The sequence below is a fragment of the Wasmannia auropunctata genome, unplaced genomic scaffold, assembly GCF_000956235.1.
Source record: "Wasmannia auropunctata unplaced genomic scaffold, wasmannia.A_1.0 LD336026.1, whole genome shotgun sequence".
Lineage (NCBI taxonomy): Eukaryota > Metazoa > Arthropoda > Insecta > Hymenoptera > Formicidae > Wasmannia > Wasmannia auropunctata.
The window spans coordinates 1069750-1093172 of record NW_012026864.1 but is presented as its reverse complement, the minus strand read 5'-3'; the positions used below and the strand labels follow the sequence as shown (position 1 = coordinate 1093172).

General features: G+C 41.7%; 1 protein-coding gene across 1 annotated transcript in view; it reads right to left on the bottom strand.

The window, feature by feature from the left end:
• The window catches only part of LOC105452691 (serine/threonine-protein kinase SIK1-like), a 122499-nt gene that overhangs the window by 8787 nt on the left and 90289 nt on the right, over positions 1-23423 (bottom strand). The window lies entirely within an intron of this gene.

The window sequence follows — 23423 nt, the reverse complement described above, 5'->3', positions numbered from 1 at the left end:
TATCCCCTGTGTGCCTTGTCGACTCAGTTCTCTCTCTCTCTCTCTCTCTCGTTCTCCTCTCCCTCCCCTCTACCCTCGCTTCGCTCTCCCCCCCTCCTTCCCTCCTCTCGCCCCCATCCCGATGACTTGTCCCTCTCCCCCTTCCGCTCGTCTCCCACCCCTCTTCCTCTCTCCCCCGCCACCCTCTGCCCTCACCACCCCCACCCGCTGCTCCCACGTAACCTACGTCGGTGCACCCGACGCCCACCACTACCGATTACTACCGCGAGCACTCGCGCCCGTTATCTTCGACAATTGACGTCACGTACGTACCCGGTGTCTGTCTCATCGTTAATCGTTTCTCGATGCAGTTGCACGACGAGGCAGCGACGCCGTGCGCCGGCACGTGACCGGCTGATCCGGTCGGTCCGAGTGCGCGCCGCCGACGCCGCGGGCACCGTGCAGGGCTCCCGTGCTGTAGGGCAGAAAGATAGCGTAATAACGGCAAGGGCGTATGTCGTCGTTCTCCGATGACCTAAGCCCATTCGGGGGACACTTTGCATAAAGTAGATTGCATAATAAGCGCGGCGAGTGCCGCTGTGATCGCCTCGTCGGATCAACGTCGACGATCAAAAACTCGAGATATCGGAAATGTGTCCGCGCGTTGATTTACCTTGCAACCCGGGGATCGGCGAGGAATTATCGCTCGTGCGTATATTATAATCGTTCGGCGAGTCCCCGCGGTGGTTCGCGACGACGAGAAACGTATACGGCTCTTCGTCGAGGCGAAAGAAGGATTGGACTTTCTCGAGCGGCCCGAGAGACGCGCGATGTTCCCGTATGCACTGCTAATCTCCGCTCTCGGCCTCGTCGTTTTGCTCTCGAGAGCGAGAGCGATTCCTCTCCTCTTATTTATCTTGCCTCTTAAGGGGTCCTCGCACGATCGACGATTACTGTTGCTACTCAGCGGTATCGATAGCAAAACCCCGAGCGGTCGGTTAAAACGCGAAAGTCAGAGAGATTCTGGAATCTCTGGCTCTCTAATTTCTTTACATTATTCTAAATGTCGAATTATAGGTGCAATTTGCGCCAATTTTCAGTTATCAGCGGTTTTCTACAATTTAGCCGTGTTTACTTGGCGCAAACGAACGATTAAAAAAAAAATCGATTGCAGCAAGTCAGTTAAAGAGACGACGTTTACAAGTTGGAGCTTTTCTCCTATTTTTGTATTATTCTATATTATTCTAATTTAGACGAAATAGGTATGTCGAGTTTGCACTTACAATTTTTTAGCGGCTTTCTCAAATCTCACTGCGACTCACGGCTGTATTTACTTCGCGCGAAACGAACTAATAAAAGATCGATCGCAAGTCGGTTAAAGAGACGGTCGTTAAAATACAAGTTGGAACTTCGGTCTCCTCCTATTTAACATACCGACTGCCACGTCATTCATATACGAATGACGCTCAGTTTGATCATGAAAAACTCCGGGGGAGCATGTTTTTCGAATTTTTTTCCCCTCCGTTCTTTTTGCCGTAAAATTAACATTACTCTTTTAATATTTTAATCTAAATTTAATCTAATTTTTTTAATAACATCAAAAAAAGAATTAATTATAACGAGAAACGTCTGGAAATTTTTCATGAAATGGAGTGGTCGTTCATATATACGAATGACGTGAGAGTCGACGCGATAATCATTCTCGACGGCAATATACGTACTTACATACAGTCGACGGATACACAGGTAACAGCCGCGCGAATATAAATATTCCAAGTTGTCCAGCACTCGAGCGAAATCTCTTTAGATGCCATTAGATCACGGCCATATCTATCTGGCATAAGATTTTCGATGGCACGAAACGAATCGACCCTATAGATTGACCGACGAGGAGCTCGCGCGCGCGCTAACGAAAATAAAATCGAAGGTACTGGGACACTCTCTTTGCACACGTTATAGTCGCGTGGGCCGTACGCTCGCGCGGATTGATAGCGTAATAAATTCATATTGACGACGCGCTGAGAATAACGGCGATTTATGTGGCCGCGGGGCGATTCATTATTTCTTTCCGTATCAATAGGATCGAATAGAACGAGGGTATTTCGGGCAGCACGATTCGATCGGCATTACGATCATCATTGTGTCGACAGAGTCCGAATCCGGAGAACGAAATGGAAGGTTGCGATAATGCGAATACAGAGAAGCGTCGCATTCGGCGGAGCGAGACGGACGGCCGTTGCAATAAACGCGTGCATCATATGTACGCGGCCGATTTTTCCCTTTCATAACCGACGGTTTCACCGGCGAGGGACGTATAACGTATATAAGAAGGTATAAGCCGGGCCGAGAGAGCAGAGCGCGCGTAGTAAGTATCCGCGCTAAAGTTTCTCTCGTCCGACCTTCGAACCAGGAACGGATTAATCAGATTCATTCGGGTCGTATTCTACACGAGGAGGATCAATATTTATAAGCGCGAGACTAGAGGCGTGGACGCGGATGGTTATGGCAGTTCAGCCTTTTTATCTGAGCATTTATACATTTGAATATTTATCGAGACACGCGCAAATGCGATTATTACGATTATTGATATTTCTCGCATGCATGTTTAATTTAATTCGCCGGGCGAGAGTATATAGGTAAAGGAAAAAAAATTCACAACGCGAAATGTGAAGGTCGAGCAAATCGGGGGGCACTTGCGGAGCGGAGGGAAATTATGATTTATATGTACACGTGGATTAAACGAACGGCTCTCCTTTTTTCGTCGGTCTCACTCAGCCGTTTCGTGGAAGTTCGGCAATTCGTGACGATCGCGCCGGCGAACGATTCCCTCTGTTTGAGCTAATTGACGTCAACGGACTTTTGCCGACGAGCGTGCATGCGTGCATGTGCGCGCGCGCACGCCGGACGGACCTCACCGCGATCGTAGAACGCGAAGAATCGTCGACTTTGAATTTATCCACAATACATACCTTCGGCACGGTGTGTGCCACTTCTTAGGAAACGCGAGGACCATTCTGTACGTGTTACGCTTCTTCAAGGATGACAATTAACACGCTCGGGGAACAATGGATCGCGCGAGACTGTTCCTTGCCGTCCCTCGCACGTCACTAATGCGACACGTACGTCTCACGGCGCTAAGTAGATGCGGCCGTGAATTAGTCAGACTCGCGTCCGAGTCACAATCAGAAAATCGATGCCTTTCGTATGCAATCTGTTATACTTTCCCCACCTCTCGAGAGTGTAAAATACAGTCCGTCAAAAATGCAGTTATGAAATCATTATTGAAACATACATTAAAGTTATTCAGATTATTAGAATCTTTGTCTGTACTGTATTTAATAATAAAAAAGACAAATATCTTTCCACGAAGGATATTCATAAATTTTCACGAGCGACTAAACGTACTTTCTACAAGACTATTTTGAATAATTTAAAAAAATCTGTCAAAATACGTAGCTGTAAAATTATTGCTATAAAATATTTAAATTAAGTTATTAAATTATTATGATCTCTGTCTGCATCATATCTGTAATAATAAAGAAGACAAATATTTTTCCAGGAAAGACGTTCGTGAGAGTTTTCAAGCGACTAAACGTACTTTCTGTGTAAGATTATTCTAAATAATTTAAAATCTTGTACAGAAAATAGTTGCGCCGAACGTTACCTGGATACGTCCCGGTTAACACACGGCTGTATTAGCGCCCGAGATCTCTTTCCACGGCGTTTACGGCGCGTTCTCGTGATACGCGATATTAACGGGGTACATTTTGCGTCTACCTCGTCGAATTTTCGCAGGTGTTCTCTCCTCGGTTACGAATCGAATGTAACGCGATCGTGCGGAAGGGCCGTTCCGCCGTTTTAACGACGGATTGCTGAAATTACAGCGAGCGCGGAGGCGGAACGTTTGGTGCGGCGATCATCGACTGTCTACGAAATCGAACAGAATTTGCGCACGTGTACTTCGTTCTCGGTTCACGTATCACATTGCGCAATTATTTCTTTAATTGTTACAAACGTAAGCTAATGCGTCGAAAATTATCTCGTTTAAAATAACCATTCATCTATCAATTACAATTTTTTATCCTAATAACTCAAAAGTACTTTGTCTCTCGTATCAATGTGTGATAATGTGTGTGTGTGTGTATTAAGGATTTACCCACGTTCCGGATTACGAAGCGACGCAACTGTGAAGAAATATCATGTGAATAAATAATTTTTGCAATTCACTCAGTTCATTAATAAAACAGCTAATCTTAACTCAAGCGAATTCTATCCAAAGCACATTATTCAATCCCCTTAACAGTTAATGAAATAATTGCACTAGATAATTGCTTAGGAACAGACGCGCGCTGTGACGCGGACTGCCCTCGGATCCTCCTTCTACCGATCGGCCAGTTCAATGGAACGATTCAAAGAAGATTGAGGATAATTGATGACGACCACGTCTGGTTTTAATCGGTGTCTCCGCACAATTTCTTCTTCTTTTTTTTCTCTCTTTTTTTTTTAAAAAATTGACGTCAATCGCGGGCGTTTTCGTCAGGGGGGACGCCTTCTAGCGCGCCGTCGGCGTTGGAAAGTTGCTCCGTGGGTCTCCCGTATTTTTACTTTCTCGTAAATGGAGAGTCGTAGCGATTTTTTTTTACAAACACGCAATAAAGCGCTATTTCCAGACGACACATCCCTCCAGGTGGAGTTTCGCACAGAGATCGGTTATTCCAGAAGTTCCCTCCCCTAGTTGAATCTCAGTTGCGCCCCAGTTTACCCTTCTCGCCGTTTAGCGAAACAAATCCGTATTTCGAGACACATTTTTTTCCCCGGAATTTCGAAAATTTCTATTTACTTGCAAATGCGCTGCATAATTTTCGGCGATCCGCACGGAGCCGTCGACCCGCCTTTCTTGGAAGGCGACTCTGTAAGCCAAAGCGTTCTCCATTTATCTTCCAAAAGCTTCTATACGCATGGAATTTCTCTATTGAATACAATATAATATATTACTTTACCCTTTGTATATAAATATTCGTGCCGACGTTGCAATTTTTCCGAAAGCTAATAATATCACCCGGTAAGCTATAATCGAGTTTTTAAAATGCATCGAATGTGTTATACGGCCGCGACTTCGTTCCCCAATATTTTGTGACATAATATAATTTATTCGTGAAAATTTGCTTTTATTTAAAATCAAATATGCTTGTATATTTTCAATATACAAAACCTCAAATAACCACGGTATTGACAAGTGCTTAGTAAGTCTGACGTCGCGAGATATCTCCGAATCGATCGTAGAAGAAACGCGCCGTGAAAGAAAAAATATATTAAAAGATTAATAATTCTATATAAACGTGTTACATTAAATCTGAGAATAAAATGGTAATTAATATCCGCTACACGCTGTTTCCAATCAATTTTATAGCGTGACGAGAACGAGGAAGAATTTTTCCCGCTTCTGAAAATAATTTTCTCTTTCGACACGTGTCGCCGATGTGACGGCGGGTACTCGCCGACGGGATCCGATATATATTCAAATATATATTCGGAATTCAAAGGACATTCCGGGAATATTAATCGCGTGCTTATTACGCGTGGGAACTCATCCTTCACGCACCCACGCCGCGCCGCGGCGGCACACCGCATACTCTCTCTCTTGTCGTAGGTCGCACTCGAGACAGTCTTTCCATCCCGGGCGGACATCCTTCGGAATCTTCATGGTCGGATGGAATCGATAGCACCGCCAAGGCAAGGTCGGGAAGGAGAGAGAGCGGCTTCCTCGTCGTCGTCGTCGTCGTCGTCGTCGTCGTCGTCACTGTCGTCACGCGGGAAGAGACGTTCGCGACGAGCAAGTCTAGCGAACGTAATACTCGTCGACATACGCGAGAGACTTGAGTCTCGCGAGCTCTCTTTTCATCTCCCTCTCTCCCTCTCTCCCTCTCTTTCGTTCATCTTCGAGGGTCCCGCACCGCCTACGCATCTCCGCTTGTCGTAGGTCGGATTCGGCTTGATTTCGCGCTCGCACGCGAGCGACTTCGGTAAATCAATAGAACGACGATGTAGCGGCTGAGAATCCGTCGATTTTTGATGCTCTGCGAAGTTTCACGCGGAAGCAGCGTGAAGCAGGTTAGATAGAGAGAAAAAGAAAGAGAGAGAGAGAGAGAAAAGGAGAGAGAAAAATTTGTCCTACTTTTATATCTATTTCCTCTGAGAGACTCCTACTACTGGATTCTGCCGGACGTTCTGAAGAGCATCGACACGGAAAGTTGACACGTGAGATGTACGTTACGTATCGGTCAATTTCTTATTCATATTTTCAATTATAGTAACACTCTTCTCGTCGATATCCGATAGTGGAGTCGAGAAGTTGTCAGAAGTTCAAAAAATATTCAGCCGCGAGAAAGGGGAAATCGATGAAAAACGAAATATTCAGATTTTTAATTACAACACTTTTCTCATCGATACTTATACACTCGCGCCGGTACACGGTAATAGAATCGAGAAAGTTGTCGCAAGTTCGAAAAATGTTTAGCCGCAAGTGAGGGGAAATTGATGTAAACGAAAAAGAGCCGGCAGCAGGACGGAAGAACGCCGAAGAATTTCAATAGAATCTCTCAACCAACTTCGTTGGCTGCTTGTGCTCGGTGCTTGAATTACATTCCCGCTCCGAGTAAAATCCGAGGGGGAGAAAGAAGGCACCGCGCGTATGTTCAAAAGCGCGCGCGCGTGCTCAACGTCCGCGCTCAACAGTTCCGCCTTTCATCATCGATTATGCAATTGAGAACCGCGGCGGTTATCCGTTTCTTTTTCATCGCGCCGTCCAATAATGAGCCCGTCTGACAAACCGCCTTTGTTCGCCGCGGAATTGAACTACTATTCATGCATAGAGACGCGACAGCTATCAGCTTCCAGCCTCCGAAACGAGAACGAAAAAACGTGCTTTTGACCGACGAGATAAATTCCAATACGCAATACCGTATGTCAAAAGACAGTTAGTGCCACATGTGAATAACAGTAATTACATACATACGAAGAGACCGGTAGTGAGGTAACAGTAAAAAGAGCTCGGAGAGCACGGCTTATAATTTTTTTTTCTTTTTCTTTACGAGTCCATTTGACGTCACGACGGGGACAAAATAGCAAACGCAGGAAGTAGTTACGCCAATCGTAAAACTGTGATGCGACGTGATAAAGTAAACCGCCGTTGCTGCAGTCAATATTTACACGATGAGATATTAATTACTGTGCCAGTGCTCGCGAGACGCTCTCGATATTGCGAGCGTCTTCGCGCTGATTTTCAATCCCTGCCGACGCGACAAATTTTTGCAGACGAGATCTCTCACTTTCCGAACAGCGACGGGAATTTTCGATCGTTCGACACACACACACACTGTGTATCAGTTCTTTCATTGCAACGTTAGTCGCTCCGGCAGCTGCATCATGTATCGTGTGCACTTTCTTGCACTGTGTGACCCAAAGCACGCTATTATGTCAGCATCAGTGACGCACACATAAAATACGATCTTATCTGCGGGTATTAAACGGCTGATATTGAACTTAAGATCGCGGCGCGATTATACGTCGCTATTTTCGTTTCGGCGCGTGCAATTTACGTTCGCCTTACGCAAGCGGGAGAGGAGGGCGCTCTCGCGCCCGCGCACGCACGCATGCATGCATTTACCGTACTAGGAATAGTCACCCACTTCTCATTACGTTCGTCGCAATGTCATTTCAAGGTAGACCTTCCTGCAACCGAATTTTTTTTTCACAAGAATAAATTACGCGTGACATTACATGACGCACACACTCGAAGTATCAAGTCGAATGACGTTCTGCTCTGAAAAGTCTTTGGCTGAATCTTTAACGATAGAAGATTCAGACACTCTGTATGTATGTCCCGTTTTAAGTATATATGGGAGATATAAAAAGATGCAGAGTGAGATGAACTGACGCATGAATGTGACTTTTGTGGCTGCGTTCGCTTTGGTGCTTACAACAGCGCTGACAACAACATTTCATCCTTGTTGTTTTATCAAATGTTAATCAAGGACAAATGATGCTTATAAGCGCTGTAAGCGCCAAACCGAACGCAACCTTGCATCGCGATTTCGTATGCCGAGACGAGTCGAGAGAGACTCCAGTCATGTAAAATATGCAGTCAACTTAACGGTGTATTTTGTAATTCCATCCGATGGCGGGTAATCTCAATTTCACCGACCGTGACGGGCGTCATTGGACGTCTCGGTATCGACGTGTCTTTTGCGTAAATGCGTCCGGAGTGCGTCACGATGTGAAAACTACCGAAGTACGGCGGAGCGCAGATAGCATACACCGAAAACCCATTGACGGAAAATCAGATAGAGATCGCGGAAACGCCGCGTGACGTTCGTGCGACGGGCGCATGAAATTTCTAGCATAATTAAATGTCGTCGAGTTAAAGCGAGAATTGAGTCAATTCTTTGCGATAGTATGTAATAAATATATAAGTAATACACATATGATGCATATATAAGTAACCGAGATAAGAGTCGATAAGAGATTCCTAATAGCAAACTGCTAATAAATAGGCCAATTTTTACGAGCCTTTTAAAAAACGAAAAAAACATCTCTTTAGGTCTGTCATTAGAAGATAACTGCAAATGTGATAATTGTAAAAGAAGATACAGGTATATATTACTAGTCGTTTTTATGAAACTATTGCAAAATGCGTCCGAAGTGTCTTTCAGTTGTTGTAATATTTGCATACGTTCACGAGCAATTCTTCGTCTTTTCGAGAATGTCCCATTTTTTTTTAGCCATCCGCGGTTTCTTACGATAAGCAGGGTTGTTCTTTCAGGCTGCGAGCAACTGCAAGTTAATTAATGCAAGGCACTTGCTACAAGTTAATTAATGCGCAACTGTAGTTGCCGGTCTCCATGATCGAGCGCTCTCCTAATCTCTAATCCGATTTAATGTGCACGCCCCGCCACAAGTAAACAACTTATTATTATATAATAATCGCGACCGTGAACGCGCGCGCTCGCTTTCTATTCGCCGCACGTTATTATGTGTTTTTTTAGGATAATTTCGACTGAATATATGGCACATCGAGGTCGCTATTATATTTTTAATTTAACCGGCTCGCATTCTCTTCAACCTTTAGCATGCACTCGTGCGCGGCGTATGACGGCTTCCGTATTTCGATGTATAACACATTTCATTACCTTTATTTTCATTTTGACACATACACTTATTTTGATTTATGTACAACTTTTACATTTTTTACATTTTTATCAATTTTTTGTCTGGAAACTATATACATTAAGTTATCGAAAATATATTGTCTCAATAAAAGTATAATTATTAAAAAGTAGTATAATTATTGGGAAATTTCGATTTTTGCTTCAAAAAATTAAAAATCTTTTACAATCTCTCGGGATGACAGAAATAAAAGGAAAAAAAAATATAGTTGAGAATAAAAATTATATTTTTAATTCTCAAAATATCGAAATATTAAAGTATATGAAACATGAAATGATTATCGATGATTAAGAAATCAGATATGTGAAAAGAAAAGAAAGTTTAATTTACAGTTTAATTATTCTTCGCATTTTAAAAGCAAGATATTTATCATCATTATATCACGTTTATGTTAATATCAACTTAAATTCACTTTTTATCTGAATTTTCTTTTTTATTAAATCTTTTAATTTCAATTTATATTTTAATCTGTAGAAAATAACTGTTTAATACTAAATGACATGATGTTATATATAGCTTCTGCTTTCATCGAAATAGCTGACTCCCCTCCCCCCCCCCTCTTTCTCTCTTCTCTCTCTGTCTCCAGCTTTTCAATCCACGCGTTACGTCACACCCTTAATCATACGATTTTAGAACTGTCCCATTCGCAAAATAACAAACGAAATTCACTCGCGCACATCGCGGGCTATTTCCGCCCGCGGGGAAACGCGCGGTCATCGTAAAGTCGTGGCAATAATTTCGTGAATCATCGCCTGGGACGACAGAGCCGCGGAGAACACCGGCATCGTGCCGTGCCGACGGCATTATCGCATTACAAACACTCGGACGGGCGATTACGATTTTCGTCGCACGTTGCCACCGCGTGGACCGACGACGCGCGCGATTCGCTCGCGCGTCGCGAGTTAAGCATCTCGCTGCGGGCATAAACATCCCGCGTTCGTCGAATAAATAACCAGCCGGCCTCGAGTGACGGCGATCATAATGTTCAATTACCCGAACGCGGCTTGCCGCGGAAAAAGTCTGAACCTGGCGAAGCGAAGCTTCTCTAAACAGGCAGATCCTCGCAAATGTGCCCAGGGACAAAGCGCGAAACGAGCGGGGCGGTCCACCGAAACTCCTGTTCCTCGCTTCCGTCGCGTAAATCACACGAAAGTAACGGCGGAATGACTGAACTGGAACTGGAAAGCGGAATACGTCAAGAAATAACGTTGACGTATCAAACCGATGCAATTGCAAGCACTAATTTTCATCAAACGATACTATGTTGGATTAATTGGCGCGGCATTGACCCGGCCACCACACACTGCCCGTTTTTTTCAGTGGACTTATAATTTTCTGTCTACGACAGCAGCGCATCCTTAATTTTCTAAGGTCCGTACGAAGAGCATGCATACATTTAATACTTACATAAGCGCATATATGTATCGCTTTCGACATATCGGAATTATCCTCCGGAGAAATACATCAAGAGATAATTATATCGAAAGAAGACATACAAGTTTTGAATTTCTCCTTGTAATTAAAAAGATTTCGCTTAAAAATATTGTTTTGATCTTTCAAAGGAGCTAGAAAAGTGACAGTCTAAAAGAAAAAGTCGACACGACGTTATTTCGATGTATTAGATTCCTACGTCACATAAAGATATTTCATGTATTTTAATAGAATAACTCTTGAAGAGAAATAACGAGAGAAACTAACTTTCGAGAAAGCAGCTCGATATATGCATGGCGCCCACGAGCTTTCTGTACGGTCCTGCTTGACGTCATCGAATGACGTCAATCCCGGACCCCACCAGACTCCTCGGCCTCCTCTTTTGAAGCGCGCTTTATCGCGCCGACGTAAGAAGCATCGCCGCCGCCGCCGCCGCCGCGCGCTACCGTCACCGCCACCGCCACCGCCGCCGCCGCCGCCGCCGCCACCGCCACCGCCACCGCCACCGCCACCGCCGTCACCTCAGCTCTCGAAAATTCCTACGACACCCAATACGGTCGAACGAGAGAGAGATAAAGTGAGAGCGAGAGCGAATGACAGAGGAAAAGAGATATCTCTCCTCGCGAAATGCCATCGCGAAAACGCGCTCTCGTACGCGCTGCACGCGCCTCTCTCACTCCGCCGTCGAGATTCACGATTTAGCCGGCCGTTTTATCTAAATTTATCATAGCTTCGAAATTAAATCGGCCGACGCGGTCGGTTAGACGGTTTAGATAAAAGCGATCATGCGGATCTCGGCGAGACACAATTGCGTCAATTCAGGAGAAGATATACACACTTACTTGGTCGTGTCGTTAATCTTCGCGCGCGCGCGCGCGCTCGTCGACACTTTTCACGCCTCTATCTTTCTCAGGTATCGAAATGTAGCTGATATAAAAAAAAACGTGTAATGTTGATGATAAAAATATAATGTGTGGTACCGGAGAGGCCGGAGAGTTAAAACCGTGTGCTTTAATTGATGAGGTACATCAAGCGCACCGCTAAGTAATTAACATCTCGCTCTAATGGCGAAATCCGTGGCCGAAGCCACCTTCTCCGGGCGAGTCGACGTTGCGATCCCGCGCTCTCGGAAGAGAGGGACACAAAAATATAGTGCGTCGAAAATTCATCTTAAAAGAGATTTGTCTGAAAAGAAAAATTTTGCACACGTTCTTTTTTTCCCTTGACTGTAGAAGCATATTGGTGTTTCGACTCGTCATCGATTTGATTTTGAAATCCTGATTCTGAGACCACCGAGTGGATTAATCGGAGCTTCGTTAATAATGCAAACCCACCGCGAGACGCGCGAACGTCCGTACTCGACACGCCGCTTCAATGACACACACGCCGGTGTGATTTTAATTCGCCGACTCGCGTCAAGCTTAATCGCGTTACGTCGCGATGATTCCGGGTGACGATTATGCAAATCCGCGGCGTGAATCGTTGTTTTAGCCAGTCCAGCGACTTGACATTAATGTGCCGCTAATCGAGCACTCACGTTCGTAATTGTAATAAATTGTTAATAATATCGTAATATTCTATCCGCAATACAACGCTGTTACTTAATTGTGCGTGATTTCAAATTTATATATGAATGAAACTTTTTCTATTGTTAAAATATAGTAAATATCGGCGTGTTAGTTAAAATATTTCGAGTCTTTTGACAATTTTTTGGATAAAAATTTCTCAACTCCACAACATCGAATTATACATTATTGATATATAACGCCTTTTAATCTCGAATAATCGCGTTTGCCGATCTTCAAGAAAGAAAGGTCGTCTCGCCGTCCATCGTGAAATCCTTCTTCTTTATCCGATTGGATCTTAAGCAAATGTAATTACGAATGTTCGGCACACGAAAACCTCGCGAAAAGCGCGTGTTTGTCGTAGAAACATTCGCGAGGAAAAAGGGGTCTGCAGTCTGCACGCGGTTCTTTTTTTTTATCGCTTTTTACGCTTCGCGGAATTACAACACACGTGCCTTTTCTTGACGAATTATTACACATTAGTTAACTGATAAAGGGGCATTCGAGCTTTTTATTTCCTCACACCGTTATCGATCTGCCAAGACGCACGTGATACTAATCGTTATGTCAACGAAAAAAAAAGAAGGAAAACCGCACCACGTGCAGCAACAAAGGATATATAAAAGGAGTTAATAATAGACGCACATGTACTTTTAGAAATGTTGAAAAAGCAAACCGTTCTTAATTTTAATTTGCGCAACGGTCATGCGAACGTTGTATGTTCTTTAATCTTAGTACCTGTCGTGGCGTAATGAATTTAACTTCAGATATTTCTCACAAAATTAGAGGTAGCTGCTGCTGTTTGCGTATTATATAATTTAAAGAAAAATTTTTGCGCCAAAAATGGATATGAGAATGTGTTTATTACTCGTATTTTTTTTTTTTTCAATGACTAATAAGTATGCTATATCGCTCGTAATAATCGCTAGGCAACACGATTATATTAAGCAAATTTTTCCACTTTTATTTCTAGACTGCAAGCCATATGGCATATTTATGTAGACCGTCGAATACAAAATCGAAAGAGACGTAAATTGTTAAACAATTTCTTTTTTGTTTTTTTAGATCATGTTAATCCTTCCGATTATCTCAGATACATTTTTAGACAGTGTCGAATATATAATTAACAGTTTAGAAAACTAGAACATATAAATAACTATTTACGCAAGTGCGAGATATGTGTAGCAGGGCCGTAGCCAGGAATTGATTTTAAGAAATGGGATTTTACTTCTTTAATATTATATTAATTTCGTTAATATAATAAAAAGGAACATATAAAAATCAGTCGTGCGTTTACCTTCAAATATTTCGACCAATTTCAGAGTTTCCATTTTTTTTTTACATAACCAAGAATCTATCGAACGTTGTACAATTCCGTAACGGCGTGTTTCAAATACCTTTCTAAGCAGGCGAACGAAATTCAAATACACTTGCAAGATTGATTCGAAGCTAAATATCGAGAATAAAGTTTTTGTTATCTGTGCTGGCATTTTCTCTGAAGCCCTTTAAATTTTCCATCGTCCATAATTCGATAGCTATCGGTGGCCTATTTTTGTTAAGAAACAAATCAACTTCAATTTGCTCCAAGAATCCGCGTATAGAAGGAAGTTCGCGGAAACTGGGGTATACCCCTGTACTGTACACGCGCGCATATTACATGTAACTTTACCTATTTGTTTCGCTCCTTATTTATGTGCCAACAATGCAGCGCGGAATTATGGATCCCCGAGGAAACGAATGCATCTTCGTAACTTTCGCTTTCTTCCTTTTTAGTCCCGCGAGAGACGTACGGAATGGCGTCTACTAAAAAAGATCTACGGAAAATGTCAATTACTGTACCATCAAAAAATATAACTCTCCTTTCTTTCTCTCTCTCTTTCTCTGTAAATCCATTTAGCGTTTAATTTAATGATGCTCATGTTACATCTACGATGCTCATAAACGTGGGAACACGTTCTTTGTGCTAAAATAATATCACAATATCACGTCCCTAACGCTGAAAATGTTGGCTCGGGTGACAGCAGAGTACACAGAGGATTCGTGCAAGTGCGCAGAGTCTTCGTCTCGCGAAATCCGATCGAAAGCATGCCGAAAGCATGCGAATATTAGATACGTTCGATCGGCATAACGGGTCGGTACGTATCACGCTGCGCGATGTATGACATTACAGCGATATCACGTGAGGGCGCCTTCGCGAACGCAGATGCGATCTCGAGAACCTCCGACATGCACGACGTTCGATCCGCTCGCGAGCCTCTATTAAGGGGATTGTACGTACGGGAGCCGGGGTGACTGAGGCGAAACCTTTTTGTTCTTCGCCGGCACATTGTGTGCGCAAAGGTTTCTCGACCCGTGGCCCCGCTCGATATTCAAACGTAACGCCGTAATGTAATTAGAAATTTGTACACTCAATGCAACGTTTCCTCATCGTGATTTCTTTGATTACTTAAGCTTCAGTTTGCGCTTCGGTACTCGTCGTAGCATCACTTTTTATTTCCTCATTTCTCTCGATAATGTGATAGTTGAGGCGAAACAACTTAAGCAACATTGATAATGAAACGTGGTCTATTCAATAATATCTCCTGCGTTATTTCCAATGTTAATTGCACTGTTCCAATTGAATTAAAAGAAAAACGTAATTAAACTAAATTGTTGCACCTGTCAAAAGTTTTTATAAACGATTATTGGTGAATATTACAAATAACTGATAATTTCAGTTCGATGGATCACTTTAAAGCGCTAATGTTACAACATGATTTTCAACGGAATGCTCTTCATTTTATACACTCCTGTTAACGTTCTCAAGGCTGCGTTTACGCAGGTGATGGCAGAAAAAAAGTCGGAAGAATCCGACACGCGTTCTCTTATCCGAACGGCAGATCGTGACGGTGACAATGTATTTTTAATTTCGTTCGCACGTAGAGACACACGCGTGTGCAGTACGCCACATCGGTTGCACAAGCAAATCGTCATGTGCATGCTAGAGTGACGTTTTCGCATCTCTAACGTCTCCGTGGAGTGGTGCCAGTTGAAATGAGACAAAGCGAAGAATAATGACGACGCGAGGAAGCGGTTGTTTTCATCTAGGAATAGACTAAAATGTGGAAAGAGAAATGGACATGCTGACGTGAAAGATAGTCTCTCCAGAGTAAAAATAATTGTATCTAATTATAAATAATTATCACTTTCGAACCTCAAAATATTTTAATAGTCAAAAGCTTTATTTAAATTTTAATTACTCAAAATAAATAAACGCTTTTTACTTCTTGCAGTGGTGTAGCTCACATTGCAAGTTGTTGGTACCTACATAATTCTGCTTACAAGCAGTCTTAAGTTTTAGCGCAATTGAGATTAGAGTTATCTATGCAAATACGTACCTCGAAAGCGCTGACAGAGTCTCCAATTTCTCATGCATTGTGACTCATATATCGTTCGGTTTCATGACTTCTCTCTGCGTTCATGAATCAAGTAAAGTACCGAGAATAAACATAATTATGTCAGGTAATTTTTTAAAAGTCACAGACTTACGTGCGTAATTTTGCTAGAAAACGGTGGATTCTTATAAATATTTTCGGCTCTTTGTTTCTTTTTCTTCTGTCGTCGCGTCGCGTCGTGTTAAATGATATCGCGCGCGTCAGCAAACTGCGGTTATTCACCATCGCGCCATTGCTAAATTATGACACGGTATTTTGATACATCGCGCCGATTATTTTTTTACAAGAAACACGTCAGAAGAAAGTATTTTAGCACAAATCAATAAATCTTTCATTTTAATGTTATTCGACCTTAAAATTAATTTTAAAGTGCCTCTTTTGACGAAAACATGTTCTCGTCAAAATTAACTTATCTGTTAGTATCCAATGTAATAAATGTTAATGTTACCCTCTAAAATTCATATTCTTTAAAAATATTTAAAATTGTCTGAAATATTGATGTTAGATTATTAAATCATAAAAATTTTTAATTAAAACTTAGAGATAAATTATATATAGGTATATACTATAATTTCGCAGTGTTCTATATTACGGAATCGAAATCTGGTGAAAAACTTTAGTGTCGACAATTATTTACTTTGTCTTCAGAAAAATCGTTAAAACCAATTTTAAAAGTTTATAATCGATCGTTATGCAGAACAAAATTAATAAAGAAATATCGCAGAAGTTTGATTCGCTTTCTTAAAGTTGTTTACTTCAGTGAAATGCAGCGACGTTTGATTTACGTTTCTCGTAAAATACCTACACGTTGAAAGCGCCGCAGTAAATAAGAATGTTTTACTTGCGCTTTTTATTTCGAATCCATCGTTTTTCCAATTAAAGTAAATTCACCTCACGCAGCCCTCGGGAGTCTCGCGAGCCTCCGGTCGCATCTTAATTTTGTGTACACGGTTCATCGTTAATGCATCGTGCATGTCGCGATGCCCCACGGGGAGCTGTAACGATTTTCCCGCACGGTGAGAAAATGAGCGAGCGTCGCGTTAGGCTGACCAGAGGGGTGGCATTTCCAATTACGGACAACGCTTTCAATTACTTAAGCTCGTACAAAAGAGCTTTCGCTCGCCGTTCTCGCTCTATCGACCGGGAGCTTTGTGGGGTGAAATTTACGGGCGACGAGCTCACCGTAAACATATCCTCGCGCTCAGACGTACGTAGAACTTATTGCCGGCAATATCAGACTCGGAATGAATGCGAATTCAACAATCGCTTTCGTTTAACAAGTGGACGAATTGCGAACACCGGTAGTGACATCTTACAGCGTTAAATCCACGTTTTATAACAGCAAGATTGCTGTAACAAATGTAATAAAAATAAAGTTTTGTTAAATTTAATTTAATGTCAATGATACGTTGTATTATTATAATACCACAAAGTGTTTTGGCATCTAATTTTAATTTATTATAATTTGATAAAATTTTAATGAGACTAATCTGTTATAATAATAAAAAAACAAAATGATATAACAAAATTTATTTCATTAATTTTTATATAAATTGTGTAAAAGTTTACTCTTGCTCTTTGTTATATTAAGAACTTAGAAACTTTAGTTATAAAAATAAAGGGATTATAAAATAATCGAAAATTATCATCAGAAAAAAATAGAAAGTTCTCTGCTATCGGTAAATAATAACAACAGACGGTAGCAACTTTAATTGTAATATTTATAAGTTTTATTATATTTTTTCAACCTATAAAAATGTTTTAATATTTTAAACAAACCAAAAAAAAGTAAATTAATTCTTGTAAATTATTATTATCAGTTACTTCTTTCTGTTACGAGAGTTTGCATTACATGAGAAATTCATTATGTGAGGAATCGTGACCAAAATAAGAAAAAGAAGTAATGCAAATATGAATAATAATCCATCACAAAATTTTAGTTAAAAAAAAAGGATATGTAAGATTGTAGAGCCAAGGATGTATATTGTTAACGCACATATTGTAAAAGATTGAATTTATGATTATATTAACATAAATATATTCTTAAATATCAAATCTTTCTCATCGTATTTTTATTATATATATCGTTTTTCTATAATAGAAAATTTTTATATATACTCTTTCATCTTTTTAAAATATTTTGATATGCATATTATATGCTTTTTAATTCAGTGAATGACGCGGTTTTAACTTTCGCCGGCATCTACCGGGAAGTCAGCTGTAACGCGATCGAGTGAATCTTCGATCGCTGCTGCGAAGAGTCGTTATCGTCGTTATCAACCGAAAGCGGTCTATCCTACCGTAGATATCTACTCGCGACAGGTATTGTTCGCAAGTACCATGCGTCGCCAGCGCGTGTTCCCAAGATCGATATTATCCAGGATTGCCTCGATAGCCCGCGAGCCCTGGAACGTTATATTTAGATGTGGACCCTTCCCTCGTCATCGAGTGGCAGTGTGCAGCGGCGAAGCTCGCTCAATTGCCGCTGGAAACCGATATTAACGTAGTTAGCGATGCTCCTCCTCGACGTGGAGCATCTTCGCGGGCAGAAAGCGGCTTTATATACAATGCGAAATTGAATCCCGGTCGAGATGATGCATCTCTCGCGACTTTATGCATCCAGCCGCCGCGCTCCATCATACGGCGAAATCGATTTGATCCACGTATTTTATTCTCGAGTATTTCGAGAATGACCCTGAATCGAGAAGTAACAAAATTTACCGTCAACTTGCAAAGAATTCAAAAGCAATAAAAAAAAAATAAGTTTTAATAACTTGGACGCTTATTTTCTCGGACTAATCTGCTCCTTGCTGCACATCAAATATTTGCTGCTATTTGCAGTGATTTATAGTATCGCGGAATTTTCTATACATGTAATACAAAAAAATCTATATTTGCTATAATAGCTACATTTCAATTCAACTATACTTATTTAATGTTACGTTGTGTAACGACATTTTTCTAAATCTGATATTTTGCAATGTAATGTAAGTAATATAGTTGGACAAGAGGCTGAATACAAATGTCAAATTTGAATCTCTTTCACTGTTCCACCATTATTGCATTCTCCGCGCCCGCAGCGTTTCTCGTTTGTTTTTCGCCGCGGCGTTTCCGCATTTCGCCCGCAAATCCCCGCGCAAATTATAATCGCCGACGAGTCGACAGCACTTCAATATCGTTGCATTGCTACCGAATGATAAATTAATTCCAGGACTCTAAGCGCGCAAACTGATGCTACCAATTACTAGATAGAAGTGTGTAACCACGCGCTTATTAATTGCGACGTGCGTGTGCAATATCGTTTGCGCGAATCGTCGAAAGCTATAACTCATATACTCGATGTTAAATATTGGAGGCACGTTTGCGTGATTTTGATGACGGCGCGAAGCGCTTGGGAAACGCAACAAACGAAACGATCGCTGCTGTGGGAAACTGCCCTCCCCGATCGGCTCCGACACACGGGATATTTTTTTTCACGGGGATATTTTTTGTGTTAATGCGAGTAATTCGTTCGAGTTCGCTCCTTGTACGGTTCTAGCGTTCTTCACAATTATCGCGATAGTCTGACGATTTTCGCTCGCACGGAAGGCTATCAAGCGTGAATTTTGGGGGGAAAAAAAGTAAATTGTATATCGTTTTCAATTGGGCATCCTGTTGTTTAATGTTACTATGGCTATCGAGTATCGCAATAACAAGAGTTATTTTCCGCGTGCTCGAATCAGCCAGAAAAAAATATGTTCGTAAAAAAAGTGTACTCGGGATGAAAAAAATTTATATTGAAGGTATCATCGAAACGCGTCCGATGTGCAGTACTATATTAACTTATGCGACTGATATATATATATATATATATATATATATATATATATATACAGAAGAATATGGCAATAAAATTACAATCTACATACAATCTCTTCGATCTCTTTATTGTTTTTCCAGCCTCGCGTCTGCTTTTTCCGCGCTTTTCTCTCGCGAAATATTTTCGTCAGTCATGAAAAAATAAAAAAAACCGTGTGTATCAAGTATCGCCGCGCGTTGGCAAAAAGAGTTTTCCCGCAGATTTTTGTTTCCGCCTTGCTGTACCAACGATCGTTCACTCTGTCACTTCGCTTCGCCCAAATCTTTCCGATGCTCCTATTATTACTTACACATAGCCGAAATTAAATGTCAAAAGGAAAGGACCATGTTAAATAGAGATTGTACATAATCATAATTTTTTGTTGGTCAAATATAAATAAACAAAACTACTCCATGTCGTGTAATTTCTTTACTTTTTTATTTAAATAAAAAAGTTTCACTCTATTGATATATCTCTTCATCTTTTGTGACGCGATAGTCACTTTTTGTAATGATGGCTCAAGCACGTGTATCCTTTAAAAAAATACACAAGAGTTTGCAGCGCGTGAATAAAGAACAAAAAGGGTGGTTCAATAATTAAATGGAAACCAAGAGCGTAAAACCTCTCTTTCTCTCTCTCTCTCTCTCTCGAGGGATCCTCGGGCGTTCTGACATATGGCCAGTACTTTGGGTTGATTCTTTCTCTGCTCGATGAGAGTCCACTATGTCGATCACTCATTCTGTCAGTCCTTCGCAGCAGGTCGTTCGATATTTCTATTATAGGTCCGAGCACAAGAGAAGTCGCAAACGCTACAATCAAGAGGAAAAAGATGGGGATACGAGAGAGAAATTGCGAGTCGAGAGGCAAGTTTCATCGTCGTAGTAACAAGACTTTCGCACGCCTTACGTTAAAAGTGTTACTTCATGTTCCATCATGTATAAGAATAACTCCGGCAAATTATATGTATTAAAATTTCAAAAATGTTCTGCAAGAATATCTGATTATTTTAAAAATAAATGTATCTTTCTCTATCTCTCTCATTTACATTTGATGAATTACGTTCTTTAAACTTAAACGTAAAAATTTATAAATCGTTCGTGTTTCACTTTTAGTATCTACGTAAGACGTAATATAAAACCCATTTTGTTCCATACGGAATTTTATTAACTTCCTTATTACTTATCACATTAAAAGAAAACTAAATAAAAGAATTACAATTAAGTCATTCTTATGAATACTTTTTCTTTCACGACAGTCAGATCTTTACGTTTTCTGATAAAATTTCGTTCCTGCACAGAAAAGTTATCTTTCAGATTCTATGCTATTACAAGCATTTCTTTTGCAAGTTTTTGCGTCCCCGTCTTTGTCTCCGTTTGTAAATTTTAGTTTGATGATCGGTAAGAGGAGAGATGCAGAAAGAAACTTTCGCTCGTCTTACTTTTCTTTTATCTTAAAAATTCTTTTGTACACACTAATCGTTAATTCCTAAAAGCGCGCACGCGTCGTTCGTAATATAATAATAATAAAAATGATAAAATAAAATCAGAAATAAAAAAAGAGAGAAAGTTTCAAAACATGTTTTCAATTTTATTTAAACAATTTCCACATGTCCTTTTAAATATTTGTGCTCGATAGATATTCATGAATGTTTTGCACGTATAATATTTTTATTTTTATACTTTTATTTTTATTTTCTCTCTCTCTCTCTCTCTTTCTCGATATTGTTCCGATATTGCATATATTGGATTTTAGAAATGCCATAATCACATTGTCGCTGTTACGTTTGTCCCACGTTAGAGGATTCATAAAATCTGGTTGTCTCGATATTTTTACGTTCTCGTGAATCTCACAGAAGTCTTATCATTTCCCATTTCTCTCTTTTACGTTCGTACCTTTTGCAATGTTTGGCACGGTTACAGTCGTAAAGAAATTGCTCGCTGTATTCCAACCTTTCTGATACACCGACTCAAAATCTCTCTAAAGTGCCCAATCTTTATACGCGTAGAATTATTTATAATTTGTTCCTGCATGTATTTCGCGGGGTATTCACGTTCAATTATTTGTCTATCGCTAGCCGCGGGTTAGATCGATTCGTAATGAATTTAAAAACGCGCCGATAAATCTTGCATAAACCTTGATGGTATCGCGAAAAATTACGATCGCACGACGCAAAACACGGGCGTCAGGCATGGCGAGAACAGACTGGCCGGGGACGTGCGTAATTAGCGTAACAAAGTTCTCGCGATCGAGATGACCGACGCCGGGTCGTAAAGTTAAATAACGTACCGCAGTTCGTATTTGCGGCCGTGAAAATGTCGGCGTTAGGTCGGCCGCCGTATAAGAAGAGCGATTTTATGTACCTAGTTTCTTTCGGGAACATCGCGGCGAAACGAGGGTCGAAGATCCTCTTACCGTGTAACAAGTGGCCTCAACGAAGTGCCTGCAATCATGCTCGCGGCGCTTAGGTGTAAGAAAAGAGGGCAGGGCCGACGCTTTTGCGGCCTACAAAGACGAAGTCTAGCGGCGCAAAGAAGCTGCTTGTAGCGCAAGATAAATTCGATTTTCGAGCAAAAAAAAAAGAAGAAAAAAGAATTCAGCAACCCACACACGATATTGTAATATTAAAAATAAAATGTACATATAATACTATTAAAAAAACACTGACATTTTTGAAATAGAGACGTGATAACTCGAATACTTTTTAAAAATCGGTTAAGTGTCATTGTAGTTTTGCTGGTAACAAACAAATCGTTCGGGACAATCCGAGATTAATCCGGCGATGCAACATACCGTTGTGTGTTCTCTACGCAGCGAAATACGGCGGGAAAAAAAAACCCGTTGCGCTGCGCTCTGCTCTGAACATGCGAAATTGCGTATTTAACCCAGCGAAAACTCTCGCATAGCGAAAGTGATATCGATTGTGGCCGCGGATACTCGGTGCGCTCGAAGCGAGCAATCGTCTAAAATCAGAACGCAGCGGTCGGAAACGGCCGGAGTTGCATACAATATCAGCGGCAGCAGCAACAGGCGACTTCTGGCTGACGCGGGCAGAGAGTAGGTCTCGACTTCCTTTCTCCATCCTTCTCTCTCTCTCTCTCTCTCTCTCTCTCTCTCTTTCTCTCCAGCGCTCTCTCGTTCTCTCTGTCTCTCGCATCTATTCCAATTTCCATTTTGCAGGGAGATAGGCAGACAAGTAGGCAGGCAGGCAAGCAGGCAGGCAGGTTTCCACGACATTGCCTCTCTCTCCGTGTGTATGTGATGTATTGATTGGAGGCTGGGGCTACAGGTGGCTTTTCGGCGCTTGCGCTGTGCAGGGGATATGAATAAGCTCCTTTATTAAAATACCCCATGAACTTAGCGAACCAATCGTTACCTGAGAGACCTGCAGCCGTCTCTCTCCATCTCTCCGTCTTTTTTTTTTCCTCACCTCTCTTGCAGCCTTTCTCTCTGCCGCCGTCAAAATCCTTCGCCGGGGACCTTCGACGTTTGCCAGCGCGGCTGGCAACGCGCTCCCGCAGAGACACGTGTGATTTCTCGTATCTGCAGGGGTGGCAAGACGAATAGACGTGAGCTGCGCCGAGTGAAAAAGGAACCAAGGCAACCAAGTTCGAAGCTTCGCGCCCCTCGCGGACGATCGATCTCGTTTGCTCCCGTTGCGCTTTCCGCTCGTTTATTCCGCTCGCCGGACGAAGGCGGACGCAGGCGGATGCAGGGCCGGCGGATGCAAGCGAGTTGGCACTTATACGTCCCCGGGGGGTGTATCAATCGGGCATGCTGTTCCACCAAAAACTTCGCCGTGTAGAAGACATGCGCCATTCTGTATCTTCAATATCAGTTTTTGGAGCATATGGCGATTCCGTCCGCACATATGGTTCCTTTTTAAAAAAATATACGGCACTAAGGCGTCCCTTTAGGCACGAAATGGGACCCCGTCTCAAAGTCAAATTGGGG